Here is a 27129-nt window from a genome sequence, read left to right on the forward strand (position 1 = left end):
CTAAGTTCCTCTTTCTTGTTCTTTCTTTGAATCTCACGGCAACAAACCCTAAACCAAAAATCTCCACAGCAAAACCCGAAAACAAGGCAAAACAAGAATCCGGAGCTACTCTACTGCAGGTGAGGAAGCACTTACCTCTTCTTGAACTCACAACCGAGAAGAGGAGCTGCTAGGGTTCGGAGAAAACTCGAGTTTCCGGCTCCTCTTGGTGCCCACGGCCTCCCTTCGACGAGAGGACTTTGTATTGGTGAAAAACTCTCGAAGTTAGCCCCTCGCCGGCCGCAGGAGGTGAAACCCTAGGTTTCCTTCATTTCCGCCCGAGAGCCATTGCACGCCGTTCGCGAGCGAGAGAGGAGAGGAAGGGAGAAGTTTAGGTCACGGGGAAAATAATCCCTAAGTTCTCTCTTCATAACTAGGGTATTCTGTTATGGCTTAAGAATATTTCGCTTCCCTTTTATTACAAAACATTCGTTCGAACGCCTGGCAAGCCATGTTTTGACCGGGTCAGAGGTCGCGGGTTCGATTCCTCAGCCGAACCCTTTTTTCCCATTTATTTTCTATTTCCTATTAACTATTACTTAAATAAATTTCATTCCCCTTTTAATCAGCAACACTCATTGGAACACTTGGTCAGTCGGATTTGCTTAAGAGTTGGCTCGGCCGAAGGTCACGGGTTCGAATCTCGACTTGGATATTTTTTTGTCGAAACTTCTTTCGTTTAGTAAAAATACCAAACGACTTCCAAAAATTACATAAAAATACTCTAAAAATTTCTAAAAATCCCTAGAATATTTCTATAGTATTTTAAAATATTTTTAAATTACTTTTAGGACTCTAATTGAGGAAATTGGGTTGTTACACATCCAACCTAGGATGTTAATTGATGTCATTGCCCTTAATTGTAAGAAATTGAAATAATGCATAAAAATGATTATGACATACATCAAAATGAATATTTTTAAAAGAAAAACTATCATGAAAATGATATATCTATGACATGACATATGATATTTTTCATAACAAATATGAATGCAACATATGATATGATGACATATAATAGGGCATACAATCATGACAATTTTAGCATAAATAAAATACCTAGATTTCCTATCTAAGTATCACTTAACTAATAGCTAAATTAATAATAAACCTAAGTTCCCCTTATCTCCTAAGAAAATGTCAAAAATCCTAACTTGACATTTCTTTGACTTCTATCCTATTTTTGTAAATTTAATTAAGCCCAAATTTTCAAATTTTTATTAGCACACTTTTACTTTTCAAGAGTAAAGATTTAAACCTTCATTTTTAAGATATAACGTTTCCTTGAAAATGCCCCAAAATGTCAACTTTATCACGGTTGGGTTAACCACCCTTCCATTTAGAGTTGACACACTTTAAACTCATCTAGGGTATAGAGAACACACTCTTAGAAATCCAAAATCTATTGGCGCTCCTTGGATGTTCTAGGTACTCACTAGAGATAACTTCCATTGATACCTTCTTGATGACCTTCTTAGCTTCTTAGAAGCCTTAGTCACACTAGTCTCCTCTAGGTCAACTCAAGGTATACCTTCCCTTGTGACTTTCTTAATGACTTACGTAGGCTTCTTAGAAGCCTTAGCCATTTTGATCTTCTCAAGATTAACTCTAGGGATAACTTCTCTTGTAATCTTAGCTTGACTCTTAGACCTAGGGTGTAGGATCGTTACGCTAGAGGAGGGTGAATAGAACTTGTGGCTTTTCACATTTTTTAGAAATCACTCGATCAGGATAAAGCAACAGAATAATAGTAAAGGAAAACAAACAATCACTAATAAGTTTGTTTTACTTAGTTTGGAGCTTGTGACAACTCCTACTCCAAGGCCCACACTCGTTGAGTGCTTTTGATGGACAATCCACTAGTAGTTCGAATGAAGTTACAAGAATTAAAGTACAAGAACTATTAGAGATTACAAGAATTAAAATTAAAGTTACTGACAACTTTAAAATTGGAGCTTCATGGGTAATCATCATCGGAGCAACATTTCGATGTCGTAGAGTTATTTTTGGAGTAGCACATAGGAGAGAAAGTCATTCCAATTGATGTGTTAAAGGATCTTGTTGAACCCTCCTTTTATAGCCCACTTCGGGCATCTGGAACCACCCCCGAGCACCCCCACAGGGCTGACATGGTGTGCTTTCATCAAAACTCTATCTGCATATTTCATCCATCTCCGGGCACCCAGACCACCCTAGGGCACCTGAACTGTGATGTAGGCTGGTGAATCAATGTGCACCACCTCAGCTCCCGAGGGCACTTGATCGGTCCAATCCTGGGCAATCAGACCACCTCCGGGCGCCCAGACGTCCGAGTGCCCGAAACCCTCCCGAGTGCCTGGACAACCATTTTCCAGCCAACTTTAGCTTTCAATCACTTACACCATAGAGTTAGAAAGAAAAGCTAAAATATTTAAAGTAAAGTGAATTTTGACTGCTTCTCGACTGTCCGATCATGACTTTAAGTTTCGCTAAAACTCTAGATTGGACCAACGTCTACTGTTTCCTCTATGTGGAATGCATCCTCACCTATTCCTATTAAGAGAGATTACCTTTTGCTAAATTAGTCATTTAAGCCATTTGGACTTTTGCTCAGCATCTGAGACTTTAGGACCTTCTTCCAGTGTCCTCGACCCTAGAATTTCCTGCCTGGTGTCCAAGACCCCTAGGACTTTCACCTAGTATCCTTGACCCTAAGATTTTGCTCGATGTCCTCGACCTACCAAGACTTTATCCAGTCCCACGGACTAGGACTTCATTGACTAGTTGCAACTAGGACTTCCCACCTACCTAGTGTCCACTAGGACTTCTTTACCTAGCCTCAACTAGGACTTTCACCTTGCCAAAAATCACTTAGGAATTTCTTGTACACTCAGTTAGACTTGTTAGATCATAATACAACTTAACTTTAAACTTTTTCCAAATATCAAAATACAAATTTGATTAGCTAGTACTTCTAGCACCAACATAGGGTTGGTTCCTTAAACATATTGATCTCTATGATACGATGACACATTTTTTTTGGATTTTCATTTGTATCTTAAACCTCTCTTGCCATTTAATGGCTCTTGCCTATCTATAGGGCTATAGACAAGTCGAGCCGAGCCAAGATTTAGAGTGTTTAAGCTTGTTTGATAAGATAACTAAGCCAAGTTGAGTCGAGCTTAAAATGAATCAAGACTTTGAAATGATTGTTCAAGCTTGGCTTGTTTATATTTTATGAGTTTGAGCTTGGTTCGTTTAGATGTTATCGAGCTCTCAAGCTTGGCTTGACATTAGTTCGAATTTGGTTCATTTAGATGTTATCAAGCTCTCAATTTAAGCTCGTTCGCTTGTTTGAAACTTTTACTTATTTGATTGGTTATTAAGATTGATAATTCAAACTTATTTGCTTATTTTTTTTATTTTTATTTATTTATTTAGCATATTGATAAGCGTTTTATTAATGAACATGGTTCATGAACATTGTTCATGAATGTTGTTAACGAACATTGTTCATGAATGTTGTTCATGAATATTGTTCATGAATGTTATTCACGAACATTAACGAGTTGAACACATATTTGTTTAAGCTTGTTTGTTTAGTTTAATAAGCTGCTCAAGCTTATTTATTTAATTGATCTTATGTATATTGAATGAACATAAATAATCTCTTACCAAGCTTAATACCAAGCTTATTCATTAATGTTTGATTCATTATAACCCTACCTATTTATCCTTAGATTGTGTTCTTTTAACCCAAGACACTTTTCATTCTTTTAAGGGTCTTTTCCAATTTATTAAGTCTTGACCTCAAGACTTTATTTTCTATCATTAAATGCTTAAATTTAGATTTTTCTTGATTTCCTTGTGATATGGGTTAGGTTTCATGGGTCCTCGGTAAGGAAGGGAAAAGGAAATAACCAAACGGAAAAGGTAGGCCAATATTGATCGAGACATGACTCAAAGGGGGTAGGCCAATATTGGCCAGGATATACTTCCAAGTAAGTAGGCCAATACTGGTCAGGATATGCCTCCAAGGAAGCAGACCCATATCGATCAGCATATGCCTCAAAGGGGGTAGGCCAATACCAGCCGGGATATACTTCCGAGTGGTTAGATCAGTGTCGACCGAGATATACCTCTAAGGAGGTAGGTCAATATCGGCCGGGATATACTTCCAAATAAGTAGGCCAATACTGGACGGGATATACTTCCGAGTGATTAGATCAGTGTCGACCGAGATATACCTCTAAGGAGGTAGGCCAATATCGGCCGGGATATACTTCCAAATAAGTAGGCCAATACCGGCCGGGATATACTTCCGAGTGATTATATCAGTGTCGACCGAGATATACCTCTAAGGAGGTAGGCCAATATCGGCCGGGATATACTTCCAAATAAGTAGGCCAATACCGGCCGGGATATACTTCCGAGTGATTAGATCAGTGTCGACCGAGATATACCTCTAAGGAGGTAGGCCAATATCGGCCGGGATATACTTCCAAATAAGTAGGCCAATACCAGCCGGGATATACTTCCGAGTGATTAGATCAGTGTCGACCAAGATATACCTCTAAGGAGGTAGGCCAATATCGGCCGGGATATACTTCCAAGTAAGTAGGCCAATACCAGTCGGGTTATGGCTCCAAGGAAGTAGACCCATATCGATCAGCATATACCTCAAAGTAGGTAGGCTAATATCGGCCGGGATATACCTCTAAGGAGGTAGGCCAATATCAGTTGAGACATACCTTTAAAAAGGAGAGCCAGACATCGGTCAGGCTGAATAATACCTTGATAAGATACTTGATAAAAATTACATACTTAATAAGATATAATCCGGTGCCAGTTGGGATAATAAACATAGAGTAGCATGAACGAGCACTAAGCCTCATTAGAAGTAATAATAATTGATCAAACTTAATTAAGCTCAACCCCGATCAATACAAGGAACAAAGTTATTTATAATATAGTAAAACAGGAGGCGTGAGTAGGAAAGTTAGAAATACTTTAAAAGAACTTGTGATACAGAAGAGAAGTAGTATTTTAAATAAAATGGTTAATGAAGATATTTGCAGTATATGATTGTATAACAGGTGTTATATATATTTTGGCGGGAAATGTGTTTTCAGACTATTTTACAGGTACTAGACGACAAAGAAGGTACATCTGGGGTACAAAGAAGATTCCTTAAAAGTCATTTACCACAAGTACACAACTTACGTCATCTCATAACAAACGCTAACAAACCAGGGTCCACTTCATGACTACGGAGGTTATATGAAGTGGTATAAAAAGGGGAATCCTCTCCGTTGGCTAGGTAAGTTCACATCATTGCGCACATTCATAACCCTAATTTTCAACCATTGTTCATCTTCTTCCTCGTTCTTCCACACCAAGAGAGATCACTAACTTGAGCGTCGGAGGGCCTAGTCAGGGATTCCCACCCCGATCTTAGGTCACTAACGGTAGTGTTGGTTGGTCTCTTGTGCTCAGGAAGCCTTGGGAGTTCCGAATTCGGTGTTCTTCGATTGGATCTCTTCATCGCCATTGGTATCTTGCATCGAGAGGACATTCTGGGGCTTCATCTTCTTGGATCCGCTTTGGGTTTCTCGGATCGACGTTCTCTAGGCATTATTCTCCATCAGTAGTGGGTTTTTTCTCTCGGATCTCCATCTTGTCCAGTTTCTCAGACATGATCAAATTTGGCGCCGTCTGTGGGAACTTCACCTGAATCTGAGACTACAAGATGGAAGAGGCCGGAAAATTAAACCTACTCACCATTAGTCGAGAGGATCTGGATTTCCTTATTAATTCTCATGTGCAGAAAGCCTTGCAACAACAACAACAACAACTTCAAGCTCATACTGGAGCTACTCTGCCAACATCTCACAATCCAGCAATTTCAACTACTGAGCATCGGAAAGGAAAGGAGCCGGAAGAGGAGGAACATGCGTATTTTCCTCCAGTTGCTGTTTCTCCAACAAGACGTCCCCGAGCCTTTTTTTGCACTCCCATGGAGCAGGGGGGTAGGAGGCTCGTGTTTCAAGAATCCTCTGGCGAAGCACCAGACAGAGAGAAGCGTAAGATCAAAATGATAACTAGTGATAGCTCACCAGAGAAAGTCATCTCCCCATTCTCTCAGAGTGTACTGGATGATCCGCTTCCTAAGCGGTATCAAAATCTTCAGATCGGCGAGTACACTGGAACAACAGATCCAGAAGATCATCTATTGAAATTCAAGAATGTAGCATTATTACAATAATTCTCTGACGGGGTGAAATTTCGGATGTTTCTTACTATCCTCGGAGGAGCCGCACAGCACTGGTTCAAGAGACTACTAGAGAAGTCTATCCGAAAATTCAAAGATTTCAAGAAAGTTTTCCTACACCATTTCTCCAGTAACAAGAGATATCATAAGACTCCTTGGAGTTTATTTTCAATTAAACAAGCGTCCAAAGAGTCCATCCGAGCCTACATCAAAAGGTTCAATCAGGTAGCTATCGATGTACTTAATGCTACCACTGAAATCTTAGTGAGCGCTTTCTCTCAGGGCTTAAATGATAATGATTTCTTTAAAGATTTAGTGAGAAATCCTCCTGTTAATTTTGATTCCTTGATTGAGCATGCTACTGAATTCATCAATGTGGAAGAAGCTCAAGCCGCCTGTAGAAAGGAAGGTGTTACTTCTTCTCCTACCTTGGTTAAGGAGAAAGCTCCTGCCCCGGCCCTGTTCCTCCACCAAGAGGACCTCGAGCGACTCATCCACCTCATCGTCAGCTAGAATATCGCCCACAGGTAGTACAACACGTAGAGATACAGCCAGAGGCACCAAGAAGATGGTGCACTTATCATAAAACTAGCAGTCACCATACCGAAAACTGTTTTGTTTTAAGAAATAAACGAGCTAATAGGGAGCGTTACCAGAGGCAAAACTATTATCGGCAGCAGTACCCCAGGCAGCAAAGCCCACTCAAATTGGAATATCGCCTGGTCGAGCCTCGGCAGGATGCATTGCCGGTCCCGGCCGGTACAAGCCAAGTGTCGGAAAAGGCTCCTTCTGAAGCTATGACGACTCGACAGGAAGAAAACACGAGTAATGCTGCTCAGGGAAATATTAATATGATTGCCGGCGGACCCACTGATGGGGATTCTAATAGAGCCAGGAAAGCGCATGCCCGAAGACTGGAAATTCATGTCGTGGGGTGTAGCATGGAACGAGCGGCCGGTCCCGAGATAAGTTTTGGGCCCAGAGATCTCGAGGGGGTAGAAATACCCCATGACGATGCCCTGATTATCAAAGCCGTGATAGCCAACTACACCATTTCTCGTACCTTCATAGACACGGGCAGTTCTGTCAATATTATATTCAAGAAGGCTTTCGATCAACTACAGATTGACCCGAGTGAACTTCAACAGATGGTCACTCCTCTATATGGATTCACGGGCAATGAAGTACAGCCGCTGGGTCAAATAAAGTTGGCCATATCTCTAGGAGAGGAGCCTCTGATGAGAACAAGGAGATCTTATTTCATGGTGGTGGACGCCCCATCCTCTTATAATGTGATATTGGGTCGACCTGCCTTAAACGAGTTTAGGGCGGTCGATTTTACTTTTTTGTCAAAAAATTAAATTTTCTGTGGATGACCAAGTTGGGGAGGTGCGAGGTGATCAGAAGACAGCTCGAAAATGTTATGTAGAAATAGTTCAGGCTGAAGCTAACACTGCCCGAAAGATTCAAAGAATGGAAGTTAATGTCATTCAGGAGAAGCAGCCTGTTCTGGTTTATGAGGAAAAAGAAGAAGTTCAGATCCAAACCGGTCGGCCTGAAGTTACTACATATATTGCGGCTGATCTTGATCCCACTCTGAAAGCCGAACTGGTGCAATGCCTGAAGAAGAATAATGATGTATTTGCCTGGACGCCCAAAGAAGTCTCGGGCGTTTCTCCTGCAGTCATGGAGCATTCCTTACATGTCTTCCCAGATGCTCGCCCGGTCATGCAAAGAAAGAGGAATTTTAGCACGGAACAGAACCAAATCATCAAAGAAGAAATAACTAAACTTATAAAGCCTGGTTATATCAGGGAACTACAATTCTCTAGATGGTTAGCTAATGTGGTGTTAGTCTCTAAGTCGGGAAACAAATGACGAGTATGAATTGATTTCCGAGATCTCAACAAGGCTTGCCCAAAAGATTATTATCCATTACCCAGGATCGATCAATTGGTAGACTCCACTGCTGGATGCGAGTACATCTCTATGCTAGACGCTTATCAAGGCTATCATCAGGTTCCCTTAGCTAAAGAAGATCAAGAAAAGGTCAGTTTTATAACATCTGAAGGTACTTATTGTTATAATGTTATGCCCTTTGGACTAAAAAATGTAGGAGCAACTTATCAAAGGCTTACGAATAAGGTCTTCCAGAAGCAGATTGGTAGAAATATGAAAGTATATGTTGATGATATCTTAATTAAGTCTCTTCAAGCTGCTGATCTGTGCAGGGACGTAGAGGAGACTTGCAAGACATTGAGACAATATGGGCTTAAGTTAAATCCGAGAAAATATTTATTCGGCGCAAAAGGGGGAAATTCCTGGGGTATATGGTGTCCGAGCGAGGAATAGAGGCCAACCCGAGCAAAGTCAAGGTACTTCAGAACATGGAGCCTCCGCGCAACATGAGAGAAGCTCAAAGACTGACTGGCCGGATTACAACCTTGTCTAGGTTCATTTCCAGGTCGGTCGATCGTAGTTTCCATTTCTTTAAAATACTCAGGAAGGCAAACAAATTTCAATGGAACGAGGAATGTGATAAGGCTTTCCAAGAGTTAAAATATTATTTGTCTACTCTTCCTGTATTAGCTAAGCCTATAGTAGGAGAGACCCTCTGGGTATATTTGTCGGCTAATAAAAATGCTGTAGGCTCTGTATTAGTTAGACAAGAAGGAAAGGAACAACAACCTGTATTTTTTTCTAGCCATTTATTAAAAGGAGCTGAGTGTAGATATACTACACTAGAAAAATTGGCTTATGCACTAGTATTGACTGTTCGGAGGTTGTGCCCATATTTATTAGCACATGAAATTATTGTATTAACCAACAGTACTCTTGGACGGGTGCTACTCAACCCAGAGGCATCAGGTCGGCTGATCAAATGAACAACTGAACTTGGTGAATATGACATACAATATCAACCTCGCTCAGCCATCAAGGCACAAGCTCTAGTAGATTTCATTATAGAAGTTCAAGGCTCTGAGGAAGAAAACATCTGGAAAGTTTATGTAGATGGCTCCTCAACTAGACAGGGCAGCGGAATTGATATTCTTCTTATATCTCCAAGGGAAGACAGACTTCAACTCTCTATCAGATTAAATTACAGAGCTACTAACAATGAAGCAGAATATGAAGCTTTAATAGCTGGATTGCAAGCCGCTCGGCATATAGGGGCATCTCGAGTCCTCATTTATTCTGCTTCTCAATTAGCAGCCCAACAACTATCAGGTAATTTTGAAATTAATATTGACAGGCTCAAGTTATATGCTGAGGCATTCGATAAGTTGAAGTCCTAGTTTCAAGAAGTAAATATACAAAAAATTCCTCGATCTGAAAATCAGGTGGCAGATGAATTGGCTAAGCTGGCCTCTGCTATAATGCCCTGGAATTTAGATAGGCCAGTAGAACAAACTCTGTTAATATCTTGTATCGAAAGACGAGCTGACGCAGAAATTCAAGGTGACTGGAGAGCTCAAATCATATTGTATCTACAACAAGGTATTCTTCCAGGTAATACAGAACAAGCAAGGGTATTTAAGAAGAGAGCTGCTCAGTACACTACGGTAGGAGAACAGTTATATAAAAGAGTTTTTTTTAGACCTCTGCTCAAGTGTATCGGCACAGAAGATATACAATTTATTTTACAGGAAGTTCATCAAGGTTCATGTGGTAGTCATATAGGAGGGAGATCTTGGCCCGTAAAATCTTATTAGCAGGATATTTCTGGCCTACTCTACACGAGGATGCCAACAAGTTGGTAAGAACTTGTATGTCTTGCCAGAAACATCAAAATATTTCGCATCATCCTACACAGTTGCTGAAAACCTCTATAGTCTCATGTCCCTTTGATCAATGGGGCATAGACATAGTAGGCCCATTTCCTATGGCGACTGCACAAAGAAAGTTTTTGTTGGTAGCAGTGGATTATTTTTCCAAATGGGTAGAAGCAGAACCACTTGCCCGGATCACCGAAGATGCAGTTATTAAATTTTTGTGGAAAAATATCATATGCAGATTTGACAATCCTCATAAATTAGTCTCTGATAATGGAAGGCAGTTTCAAGAGGATAGAATCTTAGCTTGGTGTAAAAGTTATGGTATTGTTCAGGCCTTCACCTCTGTGGCTTATCCGCAAAGTAATGGTCAAGTGGAGGTAACCAATAGAGAAATTATAAGGGGTTTAAAAACTAAACTGGATCATGTCGGAGGTAGCTGAGTAGATGAATTACCCAGCGTTCTTTGGGCATATCGTACTACATCTCGAGAAGCTACAGGAATCACTCCTTTTCAATTGGTCTATGGGGGAGAAGCAATAATTCCCATTGAGGTGGGAGTAGAATCTGACAGAAGGCAATTGTATGATGCAGATAACGAGGGTCGATGACTCATGGAGCTAGACTCGATAGAGGAAATCAGAGATAAAGCTGCTACTCATCTCATATCATACCGGCAACGAATGAGACAAAATTATAACAAGAGAGTCATCCCCAGATTTTTTCAAGTAGGAGATTTAGTATGGAAGCGTATTAAACCTGTTGGGGAGGTCAGTAAGTTAGCACCACAATGGGGAGGACCCTACAAAGTGGTGGAAAAGCTCGCATCAGGTTCATATTATCTCCAAGATACTGAAGGAAGAATTCTGGAATGTCCCTGGAGTGCAAATCATTTACAACCTTACCGAACCTGACAAGATCATGCCACTCAAGAATACGTCTGAAGGAACAAATCATAATTATTTGAAGCAAGTTCCCAACGAGCTGAGGACAAGTATGCTTACAGTTTATGTACTCCATTTCTTTCAATAAATGCAAATGCAAGACAAATACCGCCACCGAAATAGATGTGGTTCATACAGATTGACAAGTATTGGTAGAACTCTTATATAATCTATTTTCGAATGATCAATAATGGGGAATCCTAAAGACCTATTCAACTCCCCTAAGAAAAATCCAGAAATTTTAAACCCATCACAAGGTCAATACAAACATCATAATTTGGCATAATAACATAGTCGGTCGGGAAATCTCATGAAATAACTCGGACGGGTCTTCATGGGAGGAACCGGAGACTCTAAACCATCACAGAACATAGTTGATCGAGAAATCTCATGAAGTAACTCGGACGGGTCTTCATGGGAGGAACCGGAGACTCTAAACCATCACAGAACATAGTAGATCGGGAAATCTCATGAAGTAACTCGGACGGGTCTTCATGAGAGGAACCGAAGACTCTAAACCATCACAGAACATAGTCGATTGGGAAATCTCATGAAGTAACTCGGACGGGTCTTCATGGGAGGAACCGGAGACTCTAAACCATCACAGAACATAGTTGATCAGGAAATCTCATGAAGTAACTCGGACGGGTCTTCATGAGAGGAACTGGAGACTCTAAACCATCACAGAACATAGTCGATCGGGAAATTTCATGAAGTAACTCGGACGGGTCTTCATGAGAGGAACCGGAGACTCTAAACCATCACAGAACATAGTCGATCGGGAAATCTCATGAAGTAACTCAGACGGGTCTTCATAGGAGGAACCGGAGACTCTAAACCATCACAGAACATAGTCGATCGGGAAATCTCATGAAGTAACTCGGACGGGTCTTCATAGGAGGAACCGGAGACTCTAAACCATCACAGAACATAGTCGATCGGGAAATCTCATGAAGTAACTCGGACGGGTCTTCATGAGAGGAACCGGAGACTCTAAACCATCACAGAACATAGTCGATCGGGAAATCTCATGAAGTAACTCGGACGGGTCTTCATGGGAGGAACCGGAGACTCTAAATCATCACAGAACATAGTCGATCGGGAAATCCCATGAAGTAACTCGGGCGGGTCTTCATGAGAGGAATCGGAGACTCTAAACCATCACAGAACATAGTCGATCAGGAAATCTCATTAAGTAACTCGGACGGGTCTTCATGGGAGGAACCGGAGACTCTAAACCATACAGAACATAGTCGATCAGGAAATCTCATGAAGTAACTCGGACGGGTCTTCATGGGAGGAACCGGAGACTCTAAACCATCACAGAACATAGTCGATCGGGAAATCTCATGAAGTAACTCGGACGGGTCTTCATGAGAGGAACCAGAGACTCTAAACCATCACAGAACATAGTCGATCGGGAAATCTTATGAAGTAACTCGGACGGGTCTTCATGGGAGGAACCGGAGACTCTAAACCATCACAGAACATAGTCGATCGGGAAATCTCATGAAGTAACTCGGACGGGTCTTCATGGGAGGAACCGGAGACTCTAAACCATCACAGAACATAGTCGATCGGGAAATCTCATGAAGTAACTCGGACGGGTCTTCATGGGAGGAACCGGAGACTCTAAACCATCACAGAACATAGTCGATCGGGAAATCTAATGAAGTAACTCAGACAGGTCTTCATGGGAGGAACCGGAGACTCTAAACCATCACAAAACATAGTCGATCGAGAATCTCATGAAGTAACCCGGACGGGTCTTCATGGGAGGAACCGGAGACTTCAAGGCCTAATCAATCAGGATTATACTGGCAAGATGAATACAAAGTTATATGAATTTATTCACAAAATCAGTTGACATTTTACTGAATCAGAAGCCAGGGTTCAAAGGGGATTCTATGCACATGGCACATTTTCTATCTGAAGGCCCATTTACATGGAAATCTTTATTTGAAATCGCTTGGAGTATTATACTCAGATCGAAACTCAGGAGACTTATACAATTTCTTATCTAAAATCACTCAGGATTATTCATTCACTCTAGATATTATCTGCAAAAGGATCATTAAGACAAGGTTTAACTTCAAGAGGTAGGCAAGGAATTCTTGAATAAAGCTTATACTCAATACTCGGAAGCAGGTAAGTATCAAAGGAGGCATTCTCAAACTAGCACAAGAGAGAAACAGGTAAGTATCAAAAAATTCCTATATGTCGCAATCACTTAATCACCAAGTTTCTGGTTACAGTTCTTTTCATTACCAGTGTTTCCATTACAAGTCATTTTATGAACAATCTTTTTAGATACATAGACATGATTAATTAAAAGGACTTTTTAAATATGGGGGCAGTTCTTCGTTAAGTCTGCGACGACTTATGAAAGAAGAGGGAAGTTCCTTGGGTAGATAACCACCCTCTCTCAATTGTCGAAAAACTCCAACACAGAATGATTTAGAGCACCCACTATCCGACAGACAAATTCTTGGGCAAACGCCGGAGACTTTAGATAAGCCAGTCGCCATTCTTCCCATCGACTCTTCTCCTGCTCCTTATAACTTTGAAAATCAGCTTGCAATTTAGTGTTTTGATCTTTTAAAGCATCCTTTTCCAATTTGAGTTGTTCCAATTCCTTCTGGAGCAGTGACAATTCAACATCTTGAGCCTTTATCTTGTTCCTGTAGGATATCAAAATCATGAGAAGTTAGGTCTTGAGCTTGTTCAGAAAGATAGGCATTATGAAGCTTCTCTACTTTCTCTAAAATAAGACTTTTATGAGAAGCATCTAAGAGAGCCTTCTCCTTTAAAGCAATCTCCAGTCGGAGACCAGAATGTAATCGATCCACCTGTAACTCCAAAGTTCTCCTTGTAAGCTCTTTATCTTTCAATAATTGCTGTGATTCCTTCAATTCCTGTCTCAATACCTCTAATTGTTGATCTTGCAAGGCCATTTTCTCTTGCAACTGAGCCAGGTCATTATTAGAAGGAGGTAAAGTAGCCTTCAATGTCTCTAGTTGAGCTTTTAACCTATTGTTCTCCTGGTCCCGAGCCATAAGTAGCTGGTCGATGTGCAGACTCGAGGCAAGGAACTAAATAGAATGATGATACAGTTAAAAATAAGGATACGAAGTTGACAACATATAACCAAGAATACTTACAGCCACTGCCTGACGACTATGGTGGTCGGCTCGATGTGGAAGACTAAGGCCCCTTAGTTGTTCTTGGCCTTGTAGCCAAGATTCGGCCAATAGGCCTTGTAGTTGTAAAGAACCATAGCTAAGTGGATCAGAGGACTGTCCCAATTGAGAGGGCAGACCCATAGCCTGTTTAAATAAAGGTCAGGGAATGGAGGAAGAAGGAGGTAGGGAAGAAGAAGATGCAATGAAAGGAAGAGAAATAGTAGAAACAAAAGAAGCAGAAGAAGAACTAGATGGAATAGAAGGTGACAATGCAAGGGAGGCTGACTCAGTTGTGGAAACGCGAATAGCTGAGGGCCTGACACTTGGAGAAGATCTCCGGCAAGGTGTCCGTTTTGCCCGGGGCCCAGAAGCCAAAGGAGGCAAAGCCAATGCAAGAGGTGCAGAAGACACAGAAGGGATAATGGCCATCTCAGAAGCGGAAGCAGAAGCAGATGGAGCTGAAATAATAGCACAAGAAGAGGGGATGAGCAGACCAGGTCTCATTATCTTAAGAGAAGGATTAGAGATAATATGGGTAGGAGTTATCGGTGCCTTACCTCTCTCAAGGGAAATGGGTGCCGGGACAAGAGGAGCTTGCACAAAAGTACCAAAGAAATCGTTAAAGGGGGCATCCTCAGTAAGCCTTGGCTTTTTGATTAAGGCAATAAAAGGCTCTTCTTCTTCCTCTTCCATGGCCGCGACAGCCTCTGCCCGTTGTTCTTCTTCGGATAGCAAGCCCAAGGTGTAGGAATTAGGATTAGCCTGGCGAGCCCGCAACCATTCTTCTCCAAGGTTATTAACAAAGGACTTAGTCATAGCAGGATTCTTGTACATAAAAGCTGGAAGAAGGGCATCAGCTGGAACACAGGAATTAAACACCATTATAAAAGAGATATACTAATTAGTAAATGTAGAGTGAAATATTTATACATACCAAAAGAGCCATCTAAAGGAGTGTCAATATTTCCTATCCCAAAAGGAAACATCAAACCCTCCACAATTAGATGCGGCAAGCTAAATTTTGCTCCCTTAAGTTTAGATAAGGCAAAGGTAACAGAGGAATCGTTAAGGAGATTGTGGGTGCTAGGAAGTGGAGGTAGATCATATATCCATTGAATGGGAAATGGAGGAGGAGAGGGGAGACGCATATAGAAAAATTTGTGATACCATTCCCCCTGAGGAGGAATTCGGTTGAACAAAATGGCCTTGGGACGAGATTGGAATTTGAAAACACCAACATCTATTCGACGAGGAACAAAGAAGTGATGAAAAAGACGAGGAGATAAAGGAAAATCTAACAGTTTAGATACCCCGACAAAACCCATAAGGATAGAAAAGGATTGAGGGACAAACTAATTGAGTGGAATATTAAAATAGAGGCTAACGTTAGAGAAAAAAGGGTGAAGAGGAAATCGAAAACCTTGTAGGACTTGATCTTGGAAGATAGATATACACCCTAGAGGAGGAAGATGTGGACTATCTTGAGGAGCAGGACAGGCTATATAAGAAGGAAAACCATAGGTCGCCTTTAAATCCACTTCTTCTGTATCTATAAGGTCGGAAACACACGAGAGAAACCACGCAGGAGGGAAAATTGCCATAGTGAAATAATAGAAGGAAGAGGAATCAAGGGAGAGGAAGAGAGAAGTGGGAAAGCGGAAGAGAACTTCTTAAAACCTTTGTTTTCCTTTCGGCCCTGTGCTAAAACCCCCAAACAGAGATAGCAGAAGAAAACAAGAAAAGAAAAAGTACTCGGAATTCCAATCGTCATAAATGAGTGATAACATTAAAGGATAAAATCAAGAAAGAGAGGTGAAGTTAAGTAATCTTCCTCGAAAAATGTGTAAAGTTTCCCTAGATACAATTCTTAAGAAAGTTTGACGGATATAAAGAAAAATTGGTCAAGTGATTATAAGTTCGGATTATTTGTTTAATAAAATAAGGCAAAAGTTGGGTACAAGGTATTAGTTAATAGACAGGACTTGGTTAAAGGCTAACCGGACGAGGTCCATAAATATGAATCGGACGGTTCTAATAGATCGACCGAGATAAATACCATCCAAATATGTCGACCAAAGGCTTATCGCGATAGGTCAAGTAACATACACTATGATAAAACCATATGAGACTTGATTAATACATAAGATGATATACGAAGATATGAGCGTAAATCAATCAAGTAAAACAAATCGACCGATATTAGGAATATCACAATAAAACTGTGCTAGATCGGACGAGACATAATTGATCCATAAAGTATCGGACGGTATTTGTCAGCATTGATATATACCGTCCGGTCATGATAAAACAGTCTAAACATAATAATATGTTGGGTGAGGTTTTATGATGACCAGCCAAGCAACATTTAACATATTTAAACGAAATAGATGACCGTCATAAGGAAGAGTAAAATTAACAATGAAAAAGGGATAATCAACTTCACATGAGTTTGTCAGATTGTCATCACAAAGTTTTGGTCCCCCTTTACAAGGATTCGAATTTAAGTCATACTAAGGTCAGCTGAGGGAATAGATTAGGAGGCTTGTCCTCAATGAGTTTGCAACGATTTAGGAAATTGGGAGGAGGATCGCGAGATAAGTAGCTTTCCTCTCGCAATTGTTGAATCGCCCCTTTAGCTCCCGCAGTAAAGGCTGATAAGATGGACTTCACGATTGGCCTATTGAATTCAGGAGATTCAATCATGGTGATGGCCCGTTCCTTATAACGAGTATCTTCGTTCACCTTGTAGACCACGAGAGCCATTTGAGAAGTCTTTAGTTTGTTCTCTTTGACAGAAACCTCGGTTTTAAATGAATTATGGGAGGTGTTCAAGGAAGTTATTTCATTTTCTTTCAGCTGCAGGACTTTGAGTTTTTCAACCAATTCTGCCTCATAATCAGCCTTTAGTTCGCCAATTTTGGAAGTTAATTCTTGGTTAAGATCCGTAGCTGATTTGAATTATGCTTGAAGACTTTCAATCTGAGCTTCAAGTTGTTTCTTGGCGGCAGCGGAAAGTGCGGCAGAAGATAACTCAATAACCTGTTGTCTCAGCTTATCATTCTCTGATCTTAGCTTCTTGTTCTCGTTGTATAAATTGTGCATCAGCCGAGATAAGCCCATGTTTTCTATCCATCGCTAGAAATATAATAAAGGGCTGTGAGATAATCGCTAAAAAATAGAAAGTAGGCACTAGTAGACATACCGATTCTCATTATGGGAAAAACGATCAATTGTTTCGGGAATAGTGAGTTCTTCAAAAACGGGACGAACTTCATCCCAAGCACTGGCGAAGGGACCTCCTAGCAATATGGGGAGGACAGGAATAGTAGAAGAAGTAGCAGAGAAGGAGGAGGTAGGAATAGATGGAGGAGCAAAGACTAAATAAGAAGAAGGGGAGGAAGGTAAAGATCAGAACGATGGAATAGACAATGGAAAGGTGAAAGAGACATCACCAGAAGCATTGGCATGAGAGAAAGGTGAGGTAGGAAAACTAAGAGAAGGGTAAAGTTTAGCCAGAGTAGGCTCATCAGAAGGAAGGTCAGCAGGAACAAAACCTTCTGAAACTGGTTCATCAGTAGGGAGGATAAGCCTTCTTTTTGACGGAGGAACCCTGGTGAGTTTGCGCCCCGGACGCTTGCCAGTAGCAATTTCAGCTATCGATTTACCTGGGCTACCAGGAGACGTAAGCTCAATGATAGGAAGAGGGTGTTGGTTGCTACTCGATAAACCTAATGGTTCCACTGTACAAAAATTTTGTACAAAGGTCTGAACCTTTACCTAGCTACCATGTGTTCTTTTAAATTAAACTTGGATCGCCTGCGGAACTTAACACGTTTGATCCAAAGTTTAATCTATTTGTTCTTTTAGGTTTAGACTCGGATCTCCTACGGAACTTAACACGTTCGATCCAAATCACCTAGGTTATTAATTTCATTAAATATTAGTTTCCAAAATTGGCTCCCAGTATTGACGTGGCGAGGCACATGGCCTTCTTGGATATGGGAACAACCTCCACCGACTAGACAAAGCCTTTTAAGGAAAGTTAATATTTAATTTCCTTAAATAACTTTAGGTCAATCGAAAAGAACAATCAAATCACAAGGAAAAGAAAAAAAAACAAAAGAACACAACATCGAAAACAAATTCGAAATACTAGAATCGTATGCCTCTTGTATTTGGTATTATTTCCAAAAATAACTAGTATGATGCGGAAAGGAAAAATACTAGTTATACCTTTTAGAAAAACCTCTTGATCTTCTACCGTATTCCTCTTCTAACATCGGACGTTGTGTGGGCAATGATCTTCCAAGATGAGGACCACCAATACACCTTCTTCTCCCCTTTGCAAGGTTTGGCCAAGTCAATAGCTCCTCCAAGGATGAAGAGAAAACACCACCAATGCTCCAAGGGATAAAGCTTTCTCTCCTTCTTCAGCTTGAATCCGGCCACCACTTGATCTCCTAGAGGAAGAGAAGGTTCGGCCACAACAAGGAGAAGAGAGAACTTGAAGGGGCCGACCACACCAAGGAAGAAGAGAGGAAGAAGAATAATAAAAGTTGTGTGTCATGAAGGCACCCCAACCCCCTCTTTTATATTCCTTAGCTTTGGAAAATAAGGAAATTTAATTATAATAAAATTTCCTTAACTTTCCTTGACATGAATTAATTGAGAAAAATAAAATAAAATTTCCCAATTAACCTTGTAATGGCCGACCACCTCATGGAGATCAAACAAGACAACTTTTAATCAATAATTAAAAAATTCCTTATTTGTCTTCGAAAATTTTAAAAAATAAAATTTCCCTTAAAAATCCCTTCATGGTTGATAAAAAGAAATTTCTATAATTTTAATTTTTTCAACATGTGAATAATTTACAAAGAGAAAATAAAATATCTTTCCTATCTACAAATAAGGAAAGAGATCTAATCTCTTTTCTTAATCTTTTGTAGAAGAGATATTTTAATTTTAATTCTCTCCAATAAATTATATCTTCCACATAAGAAAAATTTAAAATTAAAATTATTTTAAATTTAATGGGGGCCGACCACCTAAGCTTGGGTTCAAGCTAGGGCCGGCCACCCATGAACCAAGGCTTGGCCGACCCTAGCTTGAACCACAAGCTAGCTTGGCCGGCCCCTACATCATGGGTACGAAGGTGGGTATAGTACTCTATAAATAAGAGACTACGATAGGGACCGAGAGGAAGAATTGGTTTTGGTCTCCCGATAAAATTAAGCATCCCGTGTTCGCCCCGAACACACAACTTAATTTTATCAATAATAATTCATTCCACTAGAGAACTATTATTGAACTACCGCACCAATCCTAAATTACATTTTTGGGCTCCTTCTTATTATGAGTGTGTTAGTCTCCCTGTGTTTAAGATGTCGAATGTCCACTAATTAAGTGAGTTACTGACAACTCATTTAATTAATATCTTAATCCAAGAATAGTACCACTCAACCTTATCTTCATGTCGGACTAAGTCCACCTGCAGGGTTTAACATGACAATCCTTATGAGCTCATCTTGGGGACATTATCAACCTAGATTACTAGGACACAGTTTCCTTCTATAATCAACAACACACACTATAAGTGATATCATTTCTCAACTTATCGGGCTTATTGATTTATCGAACTAAATCTCACCCATTGATAAATTAAAGAAATAAATATCAAATATATGTACTTATTATTATATTAGGATTAAGAGCACACACTTCCATAATAACTGAGGTCTTTGTTTCTTTATAAAGTCAGTATAAAAGAAACGACCTCTAATGGTCCTGCTTAATACACTCTAAGTGTACTAGTGTAACTATATAGTTAAGATAAACTAATTCCTAATTACACTACGACCTTCCAATGGTTTATTCCTTTCCATTTTGGTCGTGAGCTGCTGTTTATAATTTATAAGGTACTGATAACATCATATTCTGTATGTGACACCACATACTATGTTATCTACAATATAAATTAATTGAACAACTACAAACAAATGTAGATAATTTGACCAAATGTGATTCTTTATTCAAAAGAAATGTTTACAAAACCTTAGGCTTTCAGTATACACTCTAACAGAGGGGCAGACGATGAGGTAGCAACAACCACTGGAAAAGCAACAGCGGGTAAAGAAACAGCAGGGATTTCTACAGGAAGACCTTCAGAAGCCTCAAGAACTCCCGAAGAGCTGGGTACTTCAACTAAAGGAGCCGGTTCTTCGGCTAAAAGCGGAGGAGTAATAGCAGCCAGAAGCTTTTTTTCTTTGGCACGAATTGTGTCCTCCTCCAGACGCAGTTCTTCATCGATCAGAGCGTCATAAAAGCCCTCCACTACATAGAAAAGAAAAATAGTTTAGTTAGTTTAAATCAACAAGAAAGAAACAGGGTTTTACCTAAAGAGCCTTGTGTATAAGGTTTGACGGGGCTTAGGACAAACAAGTATAGAAGATCGATTCTCAGCCATTTGGGAATAGAAAGTCGACGATTTAACAACTTTTCACAATAAATAGGAAAAGTAGGATGAAGATGGAACTCTCTAACATCAGGCAGAGAGGGTAAGAAGGATTTCCAAGCATAAGACCAAGGAATGGGTCCGGGAAACTTTATGAAGAAGAAGCGAGATTTCCAAGCTTTAAGAGACGAGGGTATGTTGGATCGAGATGCGCTAGAGGGGGGGGGGTGAATAGCGCTCGCGGCTATTTGTTCGATTATCGGAATCGTAAAACTATCAAAGTAAATTTACGCAGCGGAAGTAACGAATGCAATCACAGAAGGACACAAGTAGTTTTACTTCGTTCGGAGCCTAGGTCGACTCCTACTCGAAGGCCCGCGATCCTTGATCGCTTTCAGTGGGCAACACTTATAAGTACGAAAAAGGAGTACAAGATTTACAATTAGTACAGTAATTAAAAACAAGTATACCGACGATAGAATCGTAATCTCGAAGCTCCTGGTCGTCGTGGACTTGTAACAGCACTTCAGGGTCGTTGAATGAGCAGCACGCAGCACAAGTATTGCTTGGGAGTTGTGTCCTGAAGCTGCTGGTCGAGACCCCTTATAAAGGGGGTTCAAGGCGCCTTACACTATTCACCAAGGCGCCTTGAACGAGCCGAGTCACCCGCGTGGATCAGCACGGACCTGGTCGAACTCTATCTGGTTTAAGGCGCCTTCAGCCTATCCAAGGCGCCTTCAACCTCGGTCAGCGCCTTGAACTCTATTCAAGCGCCTCGATCTCTTGTTGTCCTTTTCTTGGCTACTTGTGGCGCCTCAAGCTCCATGGGCGCCTCGGATATATGCTCATCAGTTGTAACTTGCTCCTTTGTTCCTACAAAATGTGTTAGTCCCAAACACATACCCTTCAAAACAAAGTTAGCACAAAAAAATAATGAATAAAAGATTTGACAGCATTCGAACTGTCCGGGTCTGACTTCGGGTTTCCAACCGGAAACCCTAGGTCGACCCGACGCACTGCCTCTTACAGCGTCCTCACCTACTCCACTCGGAGATTTACTGTTGCCAGTCCGATCCTCCAGATCGATGGACTTTTGCTCGGCACTCGATGCTTCCGACTTTCTGCTGAACATCCGCTTCACCGACCGTTCACCTGGTTCGCGACACCAGGACTTTCCACCTAGGGTTACCACCCCCTAGGACTTTTGCCTGAAGCCATCGACCTGCCAAGACTTTCCGCATAGGGTTACCACCCCCTATGACCTAGGGTTACCACCCCCTAGGGTTTTACCTTGCCTAACCGCAGTTAGGACTTTCCTGAAACACTCAGCAAAAGCTGTCAGATAACAAAGCACCTTAACTTTGAATCCTTTGCCATTATCAAAACTTAGGTTCGATCGTCGGATGCTTCCCGCACCAACAATCTCCCCCTTTTTGATTATGGCAACACGTAATTCAAAGTTAAGAAAAACAACATATGTAATAACTGCATAAAGTTAACCAAGCTTAAGTAAATAAACTTCAAATGCAATAACAGTTAAGCTGGAAACTTTTAACTTTGTAATATAAGACTCCCCCTTAATAAAAGCCCTCCTTTTATTAAATACTTGAATTTAACTTTACTTTACCTACTCTCTGCTTTGAATTTTCCTTTAACTTTAATTTACCTACTCTCCCCCTTTGCCATATATCAAAAATAAACCAGTTTGAGAGTAGATTTGTATTTTTCTGAAGGAAAATTTTCAAAAGAGGGAAAAAGAACAATTTTCTTCTTAGCAAAAATGACTTAGCTTTTTGAGTTTTGGAATTTGCCAAATTTTGAAAATACTTAGCTATATATTCAGCTTCAAAATGATTTGTATTGAGAAAATATTTTGCCAAATAGCTAAGTTTAGAGTACAATCTAACTAAGTCTAGTTCAAATAGTCTTAAAATTAATTAAGTTTGAAAATATGAGCATTTGAATTTTCAATAAAAGGATTTTCTTAGAAGTTATAAAATATGAGGTCAATTGAATGAAAATATGAGGTCACTTGAAAAAAATAACTTTAACACGTTATAAAAAGTTTACTAGATTTGAAACTATTTGAATACTCAATTACATAGACAAGTTTTTTGAAAAAACTGTAATTAAGTTTTGAATACTCATTTTGAAGAAACTTTGATATTAAAAAATATTTAGTTTTAGGACAGAGGGAGTAGCAGTAGTTTATTTTCTAGTCCAAGCATGAGTCAAATTAAATTATTGAGTTTAATTTGATTAAGTATCAGAGCCTTTAAAATAATCAGGTAAAGTAATTTGATTAGAACCTTAAAGTACAATCATGCTTAAACAACAAATTGAAACACACTTTTCCCAATTGTCTAACCTTTAGCTACTTGCTGATTGCCTAGAGGGCAGTAGCTTTCACATGGTTAGTCAAATTAAGTCCATTTGGTCCAGTTAGAGTTGGCTAGAGCTGGAAGACTTGACTTGATTAATATTTATGATGTATTTAACGCCCAGACTCATATCGATGCACAAATATAAGCATTCCTGAGTCTAGGCTGTACCCTATGCATCTCACGCCATTCTAAGTTTGTCAAACACAAGCAAGGTATACCTAGGTGATTGTGAGATGCTCTGGCTTTAATCTAGGGGTACATGTTTTCTAGGGGGAAAACCTAGGCTTAATCCGAATTTTGGAAATCTAACAAAATTGGAGTTTTGAAAACTATTTTACCTAGAATTTGAATGATAAGTAAACTCAGATTTTGTGAAACTGGATAAGCATGCAAATGAGTACATCCACATAATAAGGAAGTCTAAACAAGTGAGACAACAATCCACAGAATAGTGCATAACAGAGTCATATCAAATAGCAGGATCATCTGCTCGAGGAGAACTAGCTGGAGGATCATGGGGCTGCTCAGGTGCTGGCTGACCTAGCCGTCGTATCTCGTCACGGAGGGACGTAAATCTGGCAGCCATCTCGGATCGAATAGAGAGAACTATCCGTCGCGTGCTGCTCATTCAACGACCCTGAAGTGCTGTTACAAGTCCACGACGACCAGGAGCTTCGAGATTACGATTCTATCATCGGTATACTTGTTTTTAATTACTGTACTAATTGTAAATCTTGTACTCCTTTTTCGTACTTATAAGTGTTGCCCACCGAAAGCGATCAAGGATCGCGGGCCTTCGAGTAGGAGTCGACCTAGGCTCCGAACGAAGTAAAACTACTTGTGTCCTTCTGTGATTGCATTCGTTACTTCCGCTGCGTAAATTTACTTTGATAGTTTTACGATTCCGATAATCGAACAAATAGCCGCGAGCGCTATTCACCCCCCCTCTAGCGCATCTCGATCCAACAATTGACCTCGAGTCGAGCTAGTCTGTCCTCGACGGAGAGTGAGGAAGAGGTCGAAGGACCAGCCGAGGTGGATGGTCTGGCAGACGGGGAGGGATCCGCGAAAAGATCCTCAGCTAAGAAATCAGCCCACTCCTCTCCCTCGCCTGGTAAGTCATCGGCTGCTGGAGCGATAGGGGCAGCTGCCTGCTGTGGTCGTCCTATCCACGCTAGAACTCCATCAGCTGTGATATCGGCACTGGCCAGTCTACAACTACGGGATCCTAGCTCATCATATATAGTAAGAGGAATGACTGTTCCTCTGGTCACATCTATACCCTCTATCGTCGAAAAGAAACGTGTCAGAATATGACAATAGGGCATGTGGACTATCTTGGAGGTGACTGTCCCAGATGCACAGATAATGTTCTGGAACATATGTAGGGCAATATCGATGTCAAATCGATGACACAGGGCATACAAAAAGAATGAGTGTGAAGATCTCATCTTCGGGACATCCCGAGATGAGATCGGTAGAATACATGCTGTCAGGACCCTATACATCATGTAGTCCTGAATCCGAAGAGTAACTGACCTGAACTCAGTCAAGTCAGCAGGTCTCTCTCCCCCGAGGAAATACGTATAGATAGTATCTAACGTAATGTGGGAGTAAGGATCGCCAAATGGCAGATCCCTACTGGGGTAGCATAGAAAGGTAGACTCAGAAGCCCTAAGTCCTAGGGTGGTGCGTAGCAGAGTGGGAGTAAGCTCAATGTCCACGCCAGAACTCTGGTGCTGTACCTATTATCATCAATCCTCTCAAGATTGTGATAAAACTGTGCACATAACTCCTGGTTTACTGTATCGGTGCAGTAAACCAATTGATCCAGTTGATAGTGCTCTATCATTTGAATAGTTGGTTGACAATACTAGGTATAAAAAGTCTTGTTCACATATCTAGGCTTGATAGGTTCAAAGATATAATTAGCAAAGGTATCCCTAAGATGTATAGTCGGGAATCTGATATCTGCTGATGGAATTCTAGCTGGATTAAGATCAACATGTCGGCGTTTCCTATTTTGAACGATTTTACCAAAAATTGACAGAAATAAGCAAAAATTCTAAGTAAAACTTGATCGGAAGGGATTAGGATTATACCTAGGAGGCATTGTCACGTAGAGAGGGAAAAAACTGGTTGAGGGCGCCTTAGTTGGGAGGAAACAGCACGAGTGTTGCGTGCTCGGCGTCGACAGAAAATGAACAGAAAAGCTTCTGTTCGTTTTGATATAAGGTGTTGAAGGCGCCTTAAACCAAGGTTTAGGGCGCCTTATATGAGTTGGAGGCGCCTCGGGTTGATCCGAGGCGCCTTAAGATGAAGCGGCGGGAATTTTCCCGCCGCTTGCTAAGGCGCCTCCTTTTGATGGGAGGCGCCTCTGATCGGCTTCACGCGATTTTTTTTTTTTTTTTAAAATAATTTTGAAATTTAAGTTTTTAAAATAATTTTGAAATTTAAGTTTTTAAAATAATTTTGAAATTTAAATTTTTAAAATAATTTTGAAATTTAAGTTTTTAAAATAATTTTGAAATTTAAGTTTTTAAAATAATTTTGAAATTTAAGTTTTTAAAATAATTTTGAAATTTAAATTTTTAAAATAATTTTGAAATTTAAGTTTTTAAAATAATTTTGAAATTGAGTTTTAAAATAATTTTGAAATTGAGTTTTAAAATAATTTTGAAATTGAGTTTTAAAGATAATTTTTAAATTGAGTTTTAAAATAATTTTTAAATTGAGTTTTAAAGATAATTTTGAAATTGAGTTTTAAAATAATTTTGAAATTTAGTTTTAAAATAATTTTGAAATTGAGTTTTAAAAATAATTTTGAAATTGAGTTTTAAAATAATTTTCAAATTGAGTTTTAAAATAATTTTCAAATTGAGTTTTAAAGATAATTTTCAAATTGAGTTTTAAAATAATTTTGAAATTGAGTTTTAAAATAATTTTGAAATTGAGTTTTAAAGATAATTTTTAAATTGAGTTTTAAAATAATTTTTAAATTGAGTTTTAAAGATAATTTTTAAATTGAGTTTTAAAACTTAGTCATCTCACCCGATCTAAATTTTCAATCAGGGAATCCTATGATTGATGTGAGATGATTTATTGTTGAATTCAGGAGTTTTGGTTTAACTTTGTGTTAGATTCAGATTTGGCTTTGGGTTCAACAAGTAAGCATTCTTTGGATAAACTTCTGGGCTATGGTGAGTCACAAGGAGCTCATTAAAGTAACCATACCTTTGAGGTTTTCCAAATAGTCTTACCCATTGAACTTAATACCAATCCTTGGTCTAACTAGTCAGGATCCATTTAAGGGTAGCTTCGGTCAGTTCCACTTGGCCAAATGCACCAGGTCGAAGCCATATCTTCCTAGTCATGCGATGCCCAAGCTTCCCTAACGTACTATCATCCAAAAACTTCACCAGTACTGTGGTTCAAGTTAACCTTAGTCCGTTTTAATCTAACCTTAATTACCCTGCCGGGTAATCTACTCTTGTTTTACCCATTTCGGGTAGATTAGGTTCAGTTACCCTGCCGGGTAGTTTAGTTGGGGGTGCCAGCGAGTCTGGAACCTCCATCTTTATTTTGAGTTTTAATTTATGATTTGAATTTCGAATTTTGAATTTAACTTTAATTTTTAATTTCAATTTTGAATTTAATTTTTAATTTTTAATTTCAATTTCAATTTCGAATTTTGAATTTTAACTTAATTTTATTTTTGAGTTTTGAATTCATAATTTAATTTCAATTTTGAATCTTGAATTTAACTTTAATTTCAATTTCGAATTTAATTTTTAATTTCGAATTTTGAATTCCAATTTCGAATTTAATTTTTAATTTTTTAATTTAAATTTTGAATTTTGAATTTTAATTTTTAATTTCAATTTCGAATTTTGAATTTTAACTTAATTTTATTTTTGAGTTTTAATTTCAATTTCGAATCTTGAATTTAACTTTAATTTCAATTTCGAATTTAATTTTTAATTTCGAATTTTGAATTTCAATTTCGAATTTAATTTTTAATTTAAATTTTGAATTTAGAATTTTAAATTTTTAGGATTGTTTTTCTTTTTGCTCCCCCTGGATCATGGCCTCGATATGGTCTT

This window comes from Zingiber officinale, chromosome 3B (assembly GCF_018446385.1).
Source record: "Zingiber officinale cultivar Zhangliang chromosome 3B, Zo_v1.1, whole genome shotgun sequence".
Classification (NCBI taxonomy): Eukaryota; Viridiplantae; Streptophyta; class Magnoliopsida; order Zingiberales; family Zingiberaceae; genus Zingiber; species Zingiber officinale.